Below are 19520 nucleotides of genomic sequence, written 5' to 3'. Positions count from 1 at the left end.
CTGCAACGAAGAGTAGCCCCCGCTCACTGCAACTAGAGAAAGCCTGCACACAGCAAGGAAGACCAATGCAGCCAAAAAAAAAGACAACCCAATAAAACATGTACAAGAAATGTGAACAGACAAGAATAAATGTGGATGAAAAATTAGCACATGAAAATAGGCTCAACATGTTGAAATGCAAATTCAAACCACAAGGAGATGCCACGCACTCCTTTTAGAATGGCTAAAATTAAAAAGACTGACCATCCCAAGAGTTAATGAGGATGTGAAGCAACCCTCATACACCGCTGGTGAGAATGCAAAATTTTACAGCCAGTTTGAAAAATATTTTGGTGGTTTGGCACTAAAGCTGTAAAAATAAATAAATAAATAAACTCCAGATGAATTAAAGAGAAAGAATTCATGGGACAAGCAGAGCAAAGAAACATATGTATGGTGAATGTGAATTAAGACAGAAGACAATACTGAAAGCAAATAGATGGTTATAATGAGAAGCACATAGGGGTTCTAAGAGTCCTGGGTTGAAAACTAGCTGCACTGGGGGCTAGTGATTTGACCTTGAACAAGATACTTATCTTCTCTTATCTTCCATTACTTGACCTATAAAATGAGGGTAACAGAGCAGTGAGGTTTTTTTTTTTTAAAAGGGTAGTAACAGAGAGATTGAAATGTACTTATAGTGAAGCAGTACCTAGAGCACTCTCACATCACCCCCTGGGAGAAGCCATTCCTGACCACCTGGGTTACAGGGCTGTCCTCTGTATTCTGAGCACCCCCTGGCTCTCCCCTGCCATGGCTCTCATCATACTTGTTCTATCAATCATTATCTTCTGGATGGTTCTCTGCTCATTAACTCTGAGCTCTTTGAGAACTTATATCCTGCCTGAATCAATCACTCCTATGTCCTCAGAGCCTGCCTAGCCCAGAGCAAGGAGTTTGATTCCCAGCAGGGGCTCAGACAAGACTTTTTTGTCTTTGGTTTTGGGTTTGGTTTGGTTCGGTTTGGCTTGGTTGATTGGGGGGTTTTGTCTGAGTGATGACGACACTAGATAATCAAGTTTAGAGGATGATGAAGTTCAGGACACGCTACCCCAAAATATGGCACCTTGACATGTTGAATATTTCCAGCTGAAGGAATTTAAGAAGCGGCAGGTACAGGCAGGATTTTCTGACCTTTCTCTGAAATAGGTCATAAGACCCTCATGTGAGAGGTGCCCTCCCTCTACCCAGAGGAAAGGAGCATCCTTATCTCCAAAGACACAGGGACACTGACAAGAATCTGAACAGACAGGCCTTGATGTTTCCCCTAGTTTATTACACTCGGCTCACATTCTTTTTTATCTTATCACATTTTTCCAGGACTTCCCACTCTTCATCAAATCTAGCATAAAACGCTCAGGTTTAACCACTTCTTCGGGTCTTGTAAAACTTATATTAAACAAATTAATATGCTTTTCTCTTGTTATCTGTCTTTTGTTACAGCAGCCCCAGCCAAGAACTTCGAAGGGTAGAGAAAAAAGATATTTTTCCTCCCTACACCATTATTAAACCAGCATTTGGTTATTGGAAATAATACATTATAAACAAGAGATCATAGGAAATATCTCTTTGCAAACTTCTGTTCTCTTAGAGGGGGATGTGCAGGAAAGGGTTACCTCAGTGGGCCTGGGTTGCTCAAATCCTGCACATACCAAAGAAAAGTCTGCCTCCGGGATTGGCCCTTGGATGGCTCCTGAAAGATAACTTCTGAGCCCTTCGAATATTTTGCCTGATAAGAGTTTCTGCATGTTTGAGACCTTGGGCCATGCTGTACCAGCAGGATCAAATAAGTTTATCCTAACAATGTGATTTATGATGAATGTCTGGTTTTGCTCTGGGGAGATATGGTCTGAGTAACTGAGATCAGTCACATGAACTCTGCATGCCTATGCGACTGACTCCCCCAAAAAAACATGGACACCAAGGCTCAGATGACCGTCCCTGGTTGACAACATTTCACATGTATTGTCCCACACCATTGCTAGGAGAATATACAAGCATGTCCCCATGCAACTCTACTGGGAAGGGACCCCTGGGAAAGGAATCTTGCACCTGGTTTCTCCTGGCCTCCATCCCATACACCTTTTCCCTTTGCTGATTCTAATCTGTATCCTTTCACTGTAATAAACCAAACCAGGAGTATAACAGCTTCTGAGTCCTGTGAGTCCTTCTAGCAGATCATCAAGCCTGAGGGTGATCTTGGGAATCTCTGGCACAGGGAGCTTGTGCCCTTTACCCCACACTCTTGCCAGAATCAACTAGTACCAGTGTATAGCCCACTTTTATATTTATAATGAAACTTGGTCACTGCTACTTTCTCATATCAGCCCCCAGGGGCTGCATTGGCTAATTCGCTAAAGCCTTCCCATATACAAACGGGCTAGATACCTTTCCCACCATCACACAGTGCGTGTCAGAGGCAGGATCGAAACCAATGGCTATTTCATGCCATGGCCTGTAAGCAGACAGAGTAAGTAGGACCCAAGTCGTTTGGCCTCAGCCAGTTGCCCTGCTCCCTTTCCCTCTTCTACTTACATTCTAATCCTTTCATCCAACTCTACAGCCTAGGGACTTCTCACATATTTTGTAGCAAATTGGGATACCCTACGTTTAGTCTTTTTATTTGAACCATAGATTTTCAGTCCTTTTGGGTGAGGAAGTATCTTTAAACCTGTATTAAGAGGGAGAAATAATTGCATTTATTATTCCTTAAGCAGGATGGATTCTGAGCAGGGTCTTTTCTTCAGAACTGTTTTTTTGGGGTGTTAAGGTAAAAATGCGAGCTCAGAGATGTAACTTGCTCTCGTATATATTAATAGGGGTATAAGGCTGGAATCAGGCAGTTGGGGGCTTCTGAGTGTGATCTGTGACTGTCAAGCCAGTGGAGGATTTTGCAGAGGAAATAAGAGATTTGTGGCTGCTCCCTCCCCACCTCTGAATAACTTGGAAGGATAGGTGTGTTTGCAGGGGATGTTGTGGCATTTTGCCATGAGGCTTGTGGCATAAGTTTTTTTCTCTGTCTCTCCACAAACTGTCCCCAAAAGGTTTAGTGTTCTAGTTATATTTTTCTGTAGCACTATAAGATAAGCATGTTACTATTTTTAAATGTTTGTTTTTAGTATCAATGATTTCGTCTGGAATACCATCTGGGGCAACGCTTCATCTGCAGTATGTGGTCTGTGTTTCACATACTGGGAAACCCTTCCTTCAAGAGAAGAACAAAGCCTTTTAAGTCAAACAATTTTATATATTTTTTAAATTTATATTAAATCTGTTAAAAACATCAGATTATAACTGAAGTCATTATATACACCATCAGTACTGTACTCAACACTTCAGGAGCTTCTACTCTGAGAAAAGAGCAAGGGTTTTGAACTCAGAACTCGAACCCCCAATCTGCTTTTTACTGGAGTCAGAGATTCTCAATTTTGTGAAAACTCTTGACTTCCTTTGTGAGGATCTGATGAGGTCATACATGTACAGAATCTAGCACACAAAAATGGCTAACAGTGCATACTCTGTGAGTTTTTATAGTAAATCCTATCATTATTAGATAAAAGAACTCAATAAATGAAGCTATGGTCATAATTTTACATAGCTCCAGGGTTGGTCAGCCATTCGTGACCATACAGGACAGATCAAAATCATCTAGGCAAGTTAACAGAGCCGTGACTTTTAACTTTCTGTGTAGAGGAGTTTGGTATCAGCATAGAAACAGGAGCAGGTAGCTTTCAGAGTGACAGCATCATTAGAGGTATCTTGCAGGGAAGATGGGCACCTCACAAAGTTTGAAGGGATGGCAACCTGGAGCTGCCCCTTCTGTCTCTACCTTTTAAGTAAAGTCCTATCTTCAACGAGAAAGGCAATTCGGAAACAGCTGATCACAGGAGAGCCTGGCCCTACATTACTCACAACCTTGAAGCTCTAGAGAATAGAAGAAGAGGTTTTACATCCCAGCTCATTGTATGAAGCTAGCATAACCTTGATACCAAAGTCAAAGAAAGAGAGTACATGAAATAAAAGTATAGGCTAGTGTCACTCATGAGGACACACATAATCCTAAACAAATTATTAGGACATAGATTACTCATGACCAAACTGTGTTTATTTTAGGAATATAAAGTTGGCTTAAACATAGAAACTTATCCATTTAATTCAACCCATCAACATATTAATAGAGGGGAAAATCTTATGATCATCTCAATAAGTGCACTTTAAGTGTTTGGTGAAATTCAACATGTAATCAAGATGAATAGTCTAAGCAAACTAATAATAGAATAGAATGATAAAGTATATCTACCAAAAGAAAAGCACAGTAAACACCATGGTGAAATATTGAAAATTTTCCATTTCTCATCAGGGAAAAACAAGGATGTCCACTATCACCAGTTCTGTTCAACATTATTTTCCTGGGTGGGTCTATCTAATGCTTTAAAATGAGAAAAGGAAATAAAAGCTATAATGTTTAAAATGGCAGGAACAAAACTTATTAGTATTCAAAGATGATATGATTATGTATGTTGAACACTGAAAAGGATCTAAAGATAAACTTTAGGGCTTAATAAGCATATTTTAGCAAGGTTGCTGGGTAGAAAAAAGAATACACAAAAATTAGGTCTCTATATACCAGATTAAACAAAATATAAAATTTCCAAAAAAAGGTACAATTTTCAATAGCATCAAATACCTAGGAATAAATTGAACAAAAGACACACAAGACTTCTTTGGACAAAACTGCAAAACTTTACTGAGAGAATTTGAACAAGTCATGTTTCCAACACAAGAGCAGCCTGCATGGTTACAGTTTGTCTTCATTTAAACCTGTGGTTGCCCTTCACCTGTAAGATAACATAACATTTGGGAATATTAGTTAGAACTTTATTCAGATGACGCTAAAGGGATACAGAGGACACTACGGTCTTAGTTTTATAAAATGGACTAAACCCAGAACCCTAAGGGTGACCCTTGGCTTATATACAGTTAAACCTCTGTAGCGACTTTGAAGGTAGACTTTCAGGCACATTAACAATATTTGTAAACACACCACTCTTTCTAGTGGTACAGAGAAACAAAGAGACTGTTCAAGTTCAGAACTGATTAAACCCAATGCTTCCATTCAGAGGTAGTTTTAGGTAGAAAGCAACATTTTTTTATACTTTTAGTAAAAATCCAACCAAACAACAAATAAAAAACCTAAGAAACAAAAGAAACTTTTTAAAAGTTCATTTAAACGTTTTGACTTGAAAAAAATATTCTTAATATAGGATATCTAAAACAGTAATGTCACACTTAGAATTACTTAAATGGAAAACAGAAAGGCTAGTATTGCATTTGTTTTGGCTCTACTGTGGAAAAGTACAAAACTTTCTATGAGCCAGTTTAGCCCTTACATAGTAGTAGGTGAACCATTTGTCCCTGTTTTCATCCATACTCCTGCTATAATTATGAGTAGTGACTCTCTACACACCTAAAAGCATTCCAGTTTGTATAATAAATTATATGGTTACACTAGTTTTAAGCCATTACCATCAAAAGTAACATCACATTGTGAAGGAAAATAGTGCCATGTCTCACAGTCCGGAAGAAAAAAAAGGACAGAAGCGGGGTGGAGAGAAAGGAAAAAAACCTGGAGAGCCAAGTATCTAGATAGACAGGTAGATAATATAGTCAATATCTGTTAGTGTCTTTTTTTTTTTCACTGTATATTTATTTATTAACATTTGTATTGACTTGCTTTACAATGTTGTGTTAGTTTCTGCTTTATAACAAAGTGAATCAGTTATACATATACATATATCCCCATATCTCTTCCCTCTTGCGTCTCCCTCCCTCCCACGCTCCCTATCCCACCCTTCTAGCTGGTCACAAAGCACCGAGCTGATCTCCCTGTGCTATGCGGCTGCTTCCCACTAGCTATCTATTTTGCGTTTGGTAGTGTATATATGTCCATATATACACTACCACTCTCTCACTTTGTCCCAGCTTACCCGTCCCCCTCCCCGTATGCTCAAGTCCATTCTCTAGTAGGTCTGCGTTTTTATTCCCATCTTGCCCCTGGGTCTTCATGGCCTTTTTTTTTCTTCTTCTTAGATTCCATATATATGTGTTAGCATACAGTATTTGTTTTTCTCTTTCTGACTTACTTCGCTCTGTATGACAGACTCTAGGTCCATCCACCTCACTACAAATAACTCAATTTCGTTTCTTTTTATGGCTGAGTAATATTCCACTGTATTGTGTATACTTAGCCTTTTGTCTGTTTTCTGCAAGATTATTTAAACTAGTGGATCTTCCACTCACAAATATTTTCTATAAGAGCAATCTCATTGATTTATTAGTTGTATTATTTTTCCTTTTCCTAATGATTCATACCTGTCTTTTATTATGAATCCCCTTCCTTTTCCCTTAGATTTATTTTGTTGCCTTTTTATTATTTTTTTATATTGGATACTCATGTACTTTTATTATTTTTTTAAATAGCATATATATTTAAGGCTATGATCTTCCTATGAGTATATTTTAGCCATGTTCAATAGGTTCCTGAAAGTAGCCTGAAAACTATCTTTTAACGTAAAGAGTCTGGAATGGGCCAGGAATGTAAAGTGAAAATATTTAGAAGACTAATGCAGGGTAATTCCTTCTCTAAACATCAAGTGCTTCCTTTAAATTCAGAAGCTGTGTGATTAATGGTCAGTAATTTGGAAAACACACATGTAAAACACACTTAAACTGATTACTCAGGAAGTACTTCAGTTATGGTCTTTGAAATTCAGTCTTACCAATTTGATGCCTCAAGGTGCAAAATCTTCATGCATTTGACATGGTTAGAGGTGACTGTATCATGCTGTCCACATGTTATTAGGAACAGTAGCTCACTAAGACTGACTGTGGGGACAGGGAGCGTGCTCAGCACAGGTATCTTACTAACAGTCACCTTGAGCATCACTGACTACATGCACTCTCTACTTGATCAGCCACAGAGACCAGAAACGAGACTGTCTCTTGATATTTTATTATTCAGTCATCTGAGGCTTCATTCGGGGAAGGATTTAAAATGCAATTGTTCACATTTTTGTCAATTATACACCAATGAAGCTGGAAGAAAAAATAAAATGGAATTGTTCTTTAAGAGCCAGAGAATTCAGAATTCAACAGAATCTGAGGACAGGCATTCAGAACTCCAACAGAAAAACAAATATCAAGCAAAGTGTTAGTTCATTTTCTTAGTAGTGATGAAACCTCAATTCAAATGTAATTTGACTCAGGTCAGGATTTGACGATTTATGATAAACAGAATCACATAAAGCAGCTTATCTTTGTATTCTATGCAACAGAACCAGAGTAAGTAAAAATGAGAATTGAAAATAATTTTTAAATATCTGATTTGAAGTCACTATTTTTATAAGAGCAAAGATGGGTTTAGAAGTTAAGGGATTTGCCCGGAGTCACACAAATTATGTTAGAGCTGGTACTAGAACCTACTTCAGCGCTTCAGCATATTTCATACAAACTGATGTGTGTTACAAATGCATTACACATTTGTTAAATGCAGATCTCTATAAAAGCATCTGACGATTATTAACTGTTGGTTAAAGGGCTTATACTTAAAAGTAAGAAAATGCTCTCATTCTATAATTCAATATGGCTTTGACCCAATTTGTTTCTATACCTGATAGTTAAGGTCTGAACTACATTTCAAATCATCTTTATATATGAACTCTGTTATTAAAGCAACAGTAATGTTATCTTTATATTATTAAAAATATAATACTGTGGAAAACTGACACCCTATAATTTGCATGCTTAATAGATAACATACCTGCTTCCGGCTCTTCAATGGGCTCTGGATTTGGCAGTCTCTTCCCCTTGACATCAGAACCACCTCCACACCCACACCCAGTCTTTGGCTGAGCCAGTTCCTGTTGATTAGCTTCCAGGGCAAGCCCTTGCAAATAAAAAGTTTATCAATTTAGGAAGTAAAACTTGAGATATGAATAAGGGAATGATAATATTCACTCCTTCAGTGTTGTGAAGTAAAAGCCTTAGACTAGTGTGGTAATAAATGTGATGCATGAGAATCACAAGAGCATTATTTCAGGAGTCTGTTACCAGAAACTAGGAAAACAGGGTTTTATTACCCTCTTCCTTTCCCAAGACTGCCCTCAGACAAATTAGGCGCTCCCTTTGTACTTATCCATATTGTACTTGTGACTGTACTTATCAGTGATTTGTTTGGGTCTCTCCGACTAGATTGTGAGCTCAAGGTTGAAACCATGTCTCTTATTAGTACTTAGCATATTACATGGCATGAGCAGACAACAATAAATGTTGAGTGGGGAAAAAGTCTTAAAAAATACCTCAAACTGATTAACATTTTGCAAACCAACTGGTATGTCCTCTTCAAAAACGTCAGTGTCATGAATGCCAGAAAACTAAACAGACTTGACAACTAAATGCAATGCATGATCCTGGACTGAACTCTGGATCAAAAAAAATTCTATAAAGGAAATTATCGGGACAACTGGGGAAATTTGAATATACACTGTGTATTTAATGATTGCATATTCTCATTGTCAAATTTCCTGATTTTGATAATTGTACGGTGATTAGCCAAGAGAATGACTTTTTCTTTGTTCTCAGGCTATATATACACTAATGTACTTAGGGTAAAGGATCATAATAGTTGAACCTTTATCTAAATGACTCAGTAGTAATAATAGCAAACATATCAGTAAGTGTGTATGTGTGTGTGTGTATATATATAGGGGGGAAGGGAAGAGGATATGAAACCAATGTGGTAAAAACTATTAACAATCGGTGAATCTAGGTGAAAAGTATATGAGTTAATTGTACTATTCTTCCAAATTTTCTGTAAATTTTATGTTTTTAGAAATATAAAGTAAAAATTAAAGAGAATACATGACAACTACATTGTACTTCAGGAAGACAAGAGTTATCTTATTTTTAACTGTGGTTTAAAAACACGTAACAAAAAAAAAAAAAAAAAACACGTAACAGTGAATTCCCTGGTGGTCCAGTAGTTAGGACTCTGTGCTTTCACTGCCGAGAGCCCAGGTTCAATCCCTGGTCAGAGAACTAAGATCCCACAAGCCACATGGCCAAAAAAAAAAAATTTTTTTTTAAAAAACACATTAACATAAAACTTACCATCTTAACCATTTTTAAGTGTACAGCTCAGTAAGGGGTTATTTTTGCATCATTAGCAGAAACTAGGAATGGACTTTACATATTTGTTTTCCTGTATTATGAAACCTTTATTTTAAATGGTCTAAGAATAAACCATAATAAATGTATAATTTCTGTATTTTGCTATAGTGTACTAAAAGCAGTGAGCATCAGCTATTTACAAAGCCTGAAGTCTATACCATGCATAGGATTTCAATTACAATTAAAATGTAATCTTCTGAAGGGTTAGCTCAGTGGATTTGCAGGCCCATGACAAATCTTATAGTGTGACACCCACCCTCTACTGGGGTAGCCAGAAACTTACTTTGTTAAAATAAACAAAAGTTATATTTAGGTCCAAAGGTCCTATATGTAACTTTCCATAAATAAATCCCATGTAAAACAGAGTAAAATTATTTTACTTTTAAATTAAAAAAATAACCAAAATAACAGTAAAATTATTTATGAATAACAGTCAAATATACAATGAGAATAAAGGAAATGGGGTAGAAAGAAATGAAAGGGCATTGTTGCCAGTCATATTCTACAAACCTTTAACAGTGGCCTGAGTTATGTAAATGTTTTGCTTCAAAATACTATATATATCCAGGAGAAATAATGTCTGTCTCATGTTAATCTTAGAATAATTAATCTTTTGATTTTCCTAACCATAGAAGGATTTAACCACCTTTTGAAAACCACTTTAAAAAAAATCATACTAAACCAGCTACCTGTATGCCAGTATCCTGAACTATCCAGCTTTCATCAAACTTACCATGTAAAAATATCAATTACAGAAACAATGGCCATCATGCATGACTCATTTCTGGAGCCTCTATCCTACCACATTGAACTGGGGGCAATACTGAACTACATTACAGTACAGACATTTGAGTTTTGAGCAAAATCATTCACCTTTTTTACAGCAACATTCATGGTAGGAAGACACAAACTTTGGAGTGAAATACAGATTTTGTATTCAAAAGCCAAGTGCTCTTTGATAAACCCAATCCTTTAGCCTCAATTTTCTCATTCATAAAATGGGGAAAATTTATTATAGTGAGGGATTGCCCTAAGCTGCAAATTATACTCTCTTCACTTCTCCAGCCAATTGTCAGGCCATGTTTGAGATCCCTTTCTATTGTTTTCTTTCCTTCTCTTACTGGTATATCATAATGCGTGAGACATCACACACACACACACACACATACACACACCCAACAGGCATTCTTCTTCCTTTTCCCTTCACCTTGAACTGAAGATGCTCCTTCATCCTTTTTCTCTTGACCAGGTGTAATGTCCTGAGTTTCAGTTAGTGGCTTCTCTCGTTGAGGCTGCTGGAACTATGGGTGTGTGTGTGCAAATGAAAAGTTTTGTTACTAACACACGTCAACAATATAAATATACAAAATACAAAGATACATTTGATCATAAATAAATCTAAAGACATTTTTCCAATACTATTCAGTACACTTATTCTTTTTTTTTTTTTTTTTTTGGAGCAGAGAATGTTGTATTGCAGGGCCATGCAAGGAGATGAGGTGGCTCATGCCCTAAAAAGTCTCGAGCTCCCAGCATACTTATTCTTAATAAAGTTACTCTTCCCACAGACAGGCTACTCCAAGAAAACAGTTACCCACAAGGACTTTGGAAGCTATTTTAATCTATGTCGGGATGGCTGTGTGCAATCTGTTAATAAGCATGAGAAGGAAGTCATCAGTCAAATTCCCCAGGAACATAACAGCATTCATCCAGGCAACACCAGAATGTAATCCTCCTGGCTCAATGTTCCTTATCACATGGAAGACCTTTATCACTGTATCTATATTAGTTCAACAACATTTTCACAAAAATTAATTTCTACTAATAAAAAACATCAAATGTTAAAACACTTACAACCACAGGCGCAACTGCCCTGGGAAAGCCTTGATCATAACCTCTTTCTTTAGGTCTGTATGTTGACTTTATTCTCCGACTCATATTTCCCACTGAAAACAGAATATTGTCATTTGGAAAATGCACTTAAGAGGATAATTATATTTGAACACTTCTGTGGCCAAATGATGATGTATACTATTTTTGTAATATTGAACACATTTTCAAAATAAGTCTCAAGGTAATTTAATTGTGTGTGCTTTCCAATCACACCAAATCTGGCAACTTACAAAAGCAATTGTTTATGTCATGGCCAAGCTGACAGAAAAATCGCCTTAAAACACATGGTAAAAGACAAGAACACATTTCTGATGAGTTTTGGATTCACAACTTGATTCACCATTATGGAGACATTTAGTGAAATACTACTGGAAATTTAAAACTCGAGTGACTATTGCTTTCGTCACGCTCTCGTTTACCAAGCCCTTCCCCCCACCCCAATAAAATTTTATTGGAACACAAAGCCACACTCACTCGTTCACATATTGTCTACAGCTATTTTTGCACTTGCAGAGTTGGGCGGCTGCAGTAAAGACTCTTATGAGGCACTCTCCTTCCTTGGCACCCTGTTCGGGGCACTACAAATCTCGGGATGCAGTTACAACCCCACAGCGGTCCTAGGTTTTCTAGGCCTTTCCTTTACCTCCCGCCCCGCCCCGATGTCCCGGGCCCCATTGCCGACTCCGGATTCTGTGCTCTGTCTGCAGTTCCAGGGCCTCCAGGACCCAGATACCGCAAATAACGCCGCCATGACTCGCTCTACCTTCATCTGACCCCCCTGACCTCCACCGCCCACCGCCCTCCCTTTCCTGCCACCAGGACGAGAGCTATGGTGGCCGTGCCGCCTGTGGCGAGAAGGACGACGACCTCGAGGGCCTTCCTCCTCAGAGGCCATAAATCGCACCACCTGACCCGCCCGAAGCCCGCTGGCTCCCCCTCACACGCACGCACACTTAAACTCCACGCACGACAGACCTGTGGACCTACCTGGTGAGTCTCAGCCAGGCAGAAAGAACGGAGACGCTGAAAAGCGATGTGCGCAACTCCGCACCCTGACCACGTTGCACACGCCGCACAAGGGCCGACGGGAAGGCGTGCAGCCCTGAGCATGCGCACTGCGTCTCGCATGTGCCGCGTGGGCTGGTTTCCCCGCCCCTCCACGGGACCCCACAGAGAACTCCCGGATCTGTACTCGTTTGCAGTTCCGGTCCCTCCAGGGTTCAGATACCTCAAGTAACGCCCCCAAGCCTCTCGCGACTTTCAACTGCCCCTCTCCCCTTTGTGGCCCACCATTTTCCGTTTCGCTGCCTGTGAAATGAGTAGAATGCCTGCTAAAACCGAAATGACAATATACTCCGTAGGATTTGCATAAGACCAGGTCTCAGAACCTAATATGCAAAATGTCCAGCATATGATTCAAAATTACTCAGAATACTCAAAAAACTAAAAATAGAACTACCATATGACCCAGCAATTCCACTCCTGGGTATATACCCAAAAGAAACAAAAACATTAATTGGAAAAGATACATGCACACCAGTGTTCATAGCAGCATTGTGTGCAATTGCCAAGACATGGAAGCAACCGAAGTGTCCCCCAACAGATGAATGGATAAAGAGGATGTGAGATATATATACAGTGGGATACTGCTTAGCCATAAAAAAGAATGCAGCAACATGGATGGACTTGGAGGGCATTATGCTAAGTGAAATAAGTCAGACAGAAAAATACTGTATGATATCACTCATATGTGGAATCTAAAAAATGCAACGAACTAGTGAATACGACAAAAAAGGAGCAGACTCACAGATACAGAGAACAAACTAGTGGTTACCGGTGGGGGGAGGGGGCAATATAGGGGTGGAGGAGTGGGAAGTACAAACTGTAGGGTGCAAGATAGGCTCAAGAATGTATTGTACAACACAGGGAATATGACCAATATTTTGTAATAACTGTAAATGGAAAATAACCTTTAAAATTGTATTAAAATTTTTAAGTGAAAAAATTGCTCAAAATATGAAAAAACAGGAAAATCTGAGCTCACATGGGAAAGACAATCAATAGACACCAATGCAGAAAAGACTAAGATGCCAGGATTATCTGACAACGTCTTTAAAGCAGCTATTGTTAAAAAAAAAAAATACATAAGCAAATCAGTCATGAACACTTCTGAAATAAATGTAAAGATAGGAAGTCTTGGCAAAGAGAGAGAGAGAGAGGGAATATTTCAAGAAACAAATGGAAATTTTAGAAGTGAAAAATATGATAACCAAATAAAACTCTCACTGCATGGATTCAATAGCAGAATGGGGATGAGAAAATAGTGAACTTGAAGATAGATCAATAGAAATTAGTCAATCTGAACAACTCAGAAAAAAAGAGATCGAAAAAAATAAACAGACCTGTGGGAAAATACTAAAACATCTATAATTTTTATACAAAACATATATAATTTTTCCTTCAGAAAACCAGAAGTGAAAGAGTTATAGGGATTAAAAATAAGAAGAGGGCTTCCCTGGTGGCACAGTGGTTAAGAATCCTCCCGCCAATGCAGGGGACACGGGTTCGAGCCCTGGTCCGGGAAGATCCTACATGCTGAGAAGCAACTAAGCCCATGCACCACAACTACCGAGCCTGTGCTCTAGAGCCCACATGCCACAACTACTGAGCCCATGGGCCACAACTACTGAAGCCCGTGCACCTAGAGCCCGTGCTCCACAGCAAGAGAAGCCACCGCAGTGAGAAACCCGCGCACCACAATGAAGAGTAGCCCCCGCTCGCCACAACTAGAGAAAGCCCGCGTGCAGCAACGAAGACCCAACGCAGCCAAAAATTAATTAATTAATTAAAAACATATTAGAGCTAATAAGTAAATTTAGCAACATTGCAGAATATAAGTTCAACACACAAAAATCAAGCTTATTTCTTTATACTAGCAATGGACAATCAAAACCAAAATTTAAAAACATACATGCAATACTGTTTTACAACAGCTCCTCAAAAAATCTAACAAAACGTGTACAGGATCTGTGGATGTTGAAAACTACAAGAAGCTGATGAAAGAAATAAAAGAAGACCTAAATAAATGAATATAGTGTTCATGGGTTGACAGATTCAATGTAGTTAAGACATCAATTGTCCCCGAATTGATCTTTAGATTTAATGCAATTCCAATCAAAATCCCAGTAGGAATTTTTTTGTAAATACAGAATAATTGATTCTAAAATGTATGTGGAGGACATTCCCTGGCAGTCCAGTGGTTAGGACTCTGCTCTTTCACTGCTGAGGGCCCAGGTTCAATCCTTGATTGGGGAACTAAGATACTGCAAGCTGAGCAGGGCAGCCAAAAAAAATTTTTTTTAATTAAAAAAAAAAAGAATAAAATGTATGTGAAAAAACAAAGGAACTACAACTGTCCAAATAATTTTGAAAGGAGGAACAAAATTGGAGGACTAACATGGATTTTAAGAATTACTATAAAGCTACGAAAATCAAGACAGTGTAGTATTGGCAAAGGGATAGATACACCTTTGTAAAATATCAGTTGGTCATATTTGTGTGTGAAGGTGTGACTATGAAGGGACAGCACAAGGGAGTTCTGTAGGGTGATGGGACAGTCATGTATCCTGAGTGTGGTGGTGGTTACATGAATCCACACATGGGTTAAAACTCACAGAACCCCCAAGGTCAATTTTACTGTATGATTTTTTTAAATTAATTAATTAATTAATTTATTTATTTTTGGCTGCATTGGCGAGCGCAACTAGAGAAAGCCCGCACAGCAACAAAGACCCAGTGCGGTGCACGGGCTTCTCACTGCGGTGGCTTCTCTTGTTGCAGAGCATGGGCTCTAGAGCGCAGGCTCAGTAGTTGTGGCACACGGGCTTAGTTGCTCCGTGGCATGTGGGATCTTCCTGGACCAGGGCTCGAACCCGTGTCCCCTGCGTTGGCAGGCCGATTCTTAACCACTGCGCCACCATGGAAATCCCTGTATGATTATTTTTTAAATAAATTTTTAAGACTTTGTCAATCAAGCAGGTGAGAATCCTTGCTTTCTGTAAGACTGTTTTAACACAGGTGTACCTATGCCTAAACAGCAGTTCTGTTTTCTTCTGAGCTACATATAAAGGGAATCCTAAGTTATGTCCTCTCGTATCTGACTTCTTTCACTTAACATTTTGTCTGTGTGGTTCAGTTCATTCCATCTCATAATTGTGTAGTATTCCATGGTATCCATATAACACAACTTATTTATGCATTTCCTATTGATGTATAATTGGCTTGTTTCCAGGTTTTTTACTATTAAAAATAGTTTTACTACATGAACATTCCTGTATCTCTCCCAGGTTTACATGCATGTGCAGGAACGCTCACCACAGCTAGTATAAGATGGCAAAAAAGTAAATCAAACACTACCTAACCACCCAATAGGGAATGACTGAATACAGTCTGGCTATAATAGATGATGGCACATTATCAAAATCACTTCAAAACCTGTGAGCCACTGTTTGGATAAGTTACACAAGTGCTCACCAGGGGCTGTTGTGGTGATGGCTCATGTCCCTGAGACTGCAGATGGGTCTCAGTAACCTTTAGGGCAGGGAGCTCACTGAGCTCATCTTGAGGCTCCCGAGGGCAGAGATAAGGACAAACAGGAAGGAGCCTGTGACACAGGCTGCTGGCTGCCCCAGAGCACTCCGGAGAGGGCCTCAACGGGTCCTGGCCCAGGGTTCTGATCTCAGAGCTTCTGCACCTGCCTGCCTGCCCCGAGCACTTCCAGGAAGGCAGCCCTGGGCCAGGCCTGAGGCGGCCACTTCAGTCCTGCCCCACCAGTTCTGACCCCCTTCTCTTCCTCCTCTTGGGCAAATCTGCTCTCTCATCTCTACAGATCACCCTCCATTCATGAGCACCCCCTGCATTACACTGGGAGTGTAATAGTGCCTGCTGTGTAGGTGAGGAGACAGGCCCAGAGAGGGCAGGGGCTGGGTCTGCAGCCCCACAGCAGGTCAGCAGGCAGGTTGTGGGTTGTGGTCCTCACCCTGCAGCAGCGCTTCCCCTGAAGCCACACGGAGCTTTTCTGCTGCTTCTCCCTCCAGGCCTGTGTCTCCCCAGACAAGCAGCCCTGGTGCTCCACTCACCCCAGCCAGGGGTTCTAGACCAGCATTCAGGCCCAGGGAGGGGACTGGGTGGAGGCAGAGCTGGCGGCTGGCCAGGATCTGAATGGGGACTTGGGGGCCTTTTCCTAAACCCCAGGCTCTGTTGGGGCTTCCCCCAGTGCCTTCAGCATCCGTGGCTGTGCCTTCTGGCTATAGCCAAACCTGCCCCAGGATCCAGGCTGCAGAGCCAGTCTGTCTTGGTGAAAAAAGGCATATGATGCAAGCTTTCAATGAGAAAAAGAAGATTAAAACTATGACAACTTCCCTTTAGCCCTGGAAATGAGCTTCTGGTAGGAGGCAGTAGAGCAGGAGGGAGAGGAAGGCACTAACAGAAGACCCTGAACTTAGACCAGGGTCCTCCAGGAGGAACAGGCAGAGCTGACCCTAGGTACCCCCAGCTGCCCACACACAGAGAGGGAGCCTCCGAGGGACACCCAGGCCTGGGGCTCACGCACCCAGAGGCCTGTGACCGTCTCAGGTGTGAATGTGAAAGCCTCTGTCGCTCCTCTGTCTTTTTTGAAGCCTTCCCAGTCTTGGAGATGAGACGCCCCTGCTGGCGAAGGCAGGTATCGCTGTAACGTGGACAGTGCGTGGCTGAGCAGTGCCTGGTGACACCAAGACCTCCCATGGGGCCAAGGCTTCAGTCAGGCTTCCATGGATGAAAGGAAAAGGCTGCTTTAACTTAGCCGGCTGCTCAGGTTTGGACCTGGGCTCACCCTGCACCACAGACATCCAGAACGGGAAGTGGGGAGGTTGTAGGATGTGGTCCAGTAACAGCCAGGCTGAGGGCTGAGAGCTCAGGACAGAGGGCAGAGGCCACTGTGAGATCAAGATACTGGGCCTAGTAATGAGGAGAAGGAGGGAGAGGAAGATCAGGAAGGCCTCTGCAAAGGACTGGGCTCAGGGCTGATGAAAACATGGACACTCAGGGCCTCAGTTTGCCCACCTGTACACTGGTGATAAAAGTTGAATTTACATGGTGCAGTTGGTGTGAGAAAAGCACGGTTCATGTAAAATGATCAGGCAGTGTCTGACACAGAGTAACTGCGAGGTTAATGCTGATGGTATTGTTATTTTTATTATTACAATAATCACTCAATCTTAATTAACTGTTGACATGCTCTTCTCTCCCGTGGGGTGGGCACCTTGCTCCCTTCAAGGGTAAGCCCCATCTGTCCACCTCTGTGGCTCCAGTGTGGGGACACTGGCAGTCACCATAGAGGCCTGGTGAAGGAGGGGGTGTTTGATAGGCGGAATAATGGCCCCCGAAAGATGTCCATGTCCTAAACCACAGGACCTGGAATATGCCACCTTACATGGTAACAGGGACTTTACAGATATGATTAAATTTAAGCATTTTGAGACGGGGAGATTGTCCTGGATTATCGGGTTGGGCCCAGTGTAATCACGAGGGTCCTTATAAGTGAGAGACGAAGGCAGGAAAGAAAGAGAATGATTTGATGTGAGAAAAGTCTCGACTGGCTATTGCTGGGCTTTAAAGATGGAAGAAAGGGGCCAAGGACTGCAGGCCACCTCTAGACACTGGAAAAGGCAAGGGAATGATTTCGCCCCGAGAGCCTCCAGAAGGCCCAGAAGGAACACAGCCCTGAGGACACCTTGTGAGACTTCTGAACTCCAGAACTGAAAGATAATACATTTGTGTTGTTTTAAGCCACTGAGTTTGGTGTAAATTTGTTACATCATTAATAGGAAACCACTAGATAGGGAAACACATGTCCTCCCCACTCCCTTCCTTCCTCCTTCTCAGGCCCCTATTTCTGTCAGAAATGCCCAGTCCTGTGGCCCCTACGAGATGGTACCCCTGGGATGAGGTGGTGGCCCTGTCCCCTCGGTCAACCTCAGAAACAGGGGGAGACTGAGGAGGGTACGGGTCCCCTGGGGAGGGTATATTAGGACCCAGTGCTTCTCAAGGGGGCAGGCAGGGAAGGGGCCTGGAGGAGGCCCCCACATTGCCCATTATCCACCCACTACAATAATACACACACTTGAGAGTGGGGACAAGGTGTCGTGAGTGACGGTAATTGTGAGATCTAGAGGGGGCTGATAACAACTGATGTTTACTTGCTCTACCAAGCACTTCCCTAGGTGAATGATGTATTATCTCATTTAACCTTCACCATGACCCTGTGAGGAGGGAAAGTTATTACCCCTGATGACAGAGAAGCAAAGGGAGGCACAGAGAGCTTGAGTAACTTGCCCATCACGTGACATGATGGAAATTTAGTCCTGGACTGTGTCATTCCAGAGCCCCTCCTCTTGCTCACCCTACTCCACTGACTGGATTACTAGATTAATCAAATGTTGTCATGGGGAATTCCCTGGCTGTCCAGTGGTTAGGAGTTGGCGCTTTCACTGCTGTGGCCCAGGTTCAATCCCTGGTCAGGGAACTAAGATCTCACAAGCATGGTGTGGCCTTAAAAAAAAAAAAATAATGTGGTCATGAGTGAGGGCCATTACACATGTTTTCTCCAAAGCCCAGTGGGCATTAGCACCCTTTTATGAATGAGGAACTGAGGCTAGGAGAGAATAGATGACTTGCCTAAGGTCACACAACCAGGGCTTGGGGTTCTGGCCTTTAAATGAGATTTGCCAGGCTCTAAAACCACATTTCCTCAGTTATTATGAGTGTGAATGAGGTCCAAGGGGAGATGGACTCCAACATCTGAGGACAAAATGGGCAGACCCTCTCCATCCCCTCAGAGACAGGTGTCCCCACACCACAGCTGGTGCCAGGAGATAAAGAATAAACAATTCCCCCAAATATGACTTCCACAGACAGGGCTGAGGGAACCTCAGTAACTTCCAGGGCTGAAGGCAAGAGGACCCTGACCCCAGAGGAGGTTCTTTTTTGTTTTTTTTAATGTTTTAATTTTACACATTTATTATTTTTTAACATCTTTATTGGAGTATAATTACTTTACAATGTTGCATTAATTTCTGCTGTATAACAAAGTGAATCAGCTGTATGCATGCATATATCCCCATATCCCCTCCCTCTTGAGCCTCCCTCCCACCCTCCGTATCCCACCCTTCTAGGTGGTCACAAAGCACCAAGCTGATCTCCCTGTGCTATGCGGCTGCTTCCCATTAGCTATCTATTTTACATTTGGTAATATATATAAGTCCATGCCACTCTCTCACTTCGTCCCAGCTTACCCTTCCCCCTCCCTGTGTCCTCAAGTC

General features: G+C 41.3%; 1 long non-coding RNA gene across 1 annotated transcript; it reads right to left on the bottom strand.

Annotated features, from left to right (window-relative positions):
* Positions 1–4815: 4815 nt before the first annotated feature.
* Positions 4816–11192, bottom strand: LOC132357954 (uncharacterized). The gene is made up of 4 exons (XR_009500367.1): positions 11122–11192; positions 10475–10568; positions 7859–7984; positions 4816–4877 (listed from the first exon to the last, which is right to left on the bottom strand). It is a non-coding gene; the product is annotated as an uncharacterized LOC132357954 (long non-coding RNA).
* Between the last annotated feature and the right edge of the window lie 8328 nt (positions 11193–19520).

This window comes from Balaenoptera ricei, chromosome X (genome assembly GCF_028023285.1).
Source record: "Balaenoptera ricei isolate mBalRic1 chromosome X, mBalRic1.hap2, whole genome shotgun sequence".
Classification (NCBI taxonomy): domain Eukaryota; kingdom Metazoa; phylum Chordata; class Mammalia; order Artiodactyla; family Balaenopteridae; genus Balaenoptera; species Balaenoptera ricei.
This window is presented reverse-complemented; position numbering and strand designations above follow the sequence as displayed.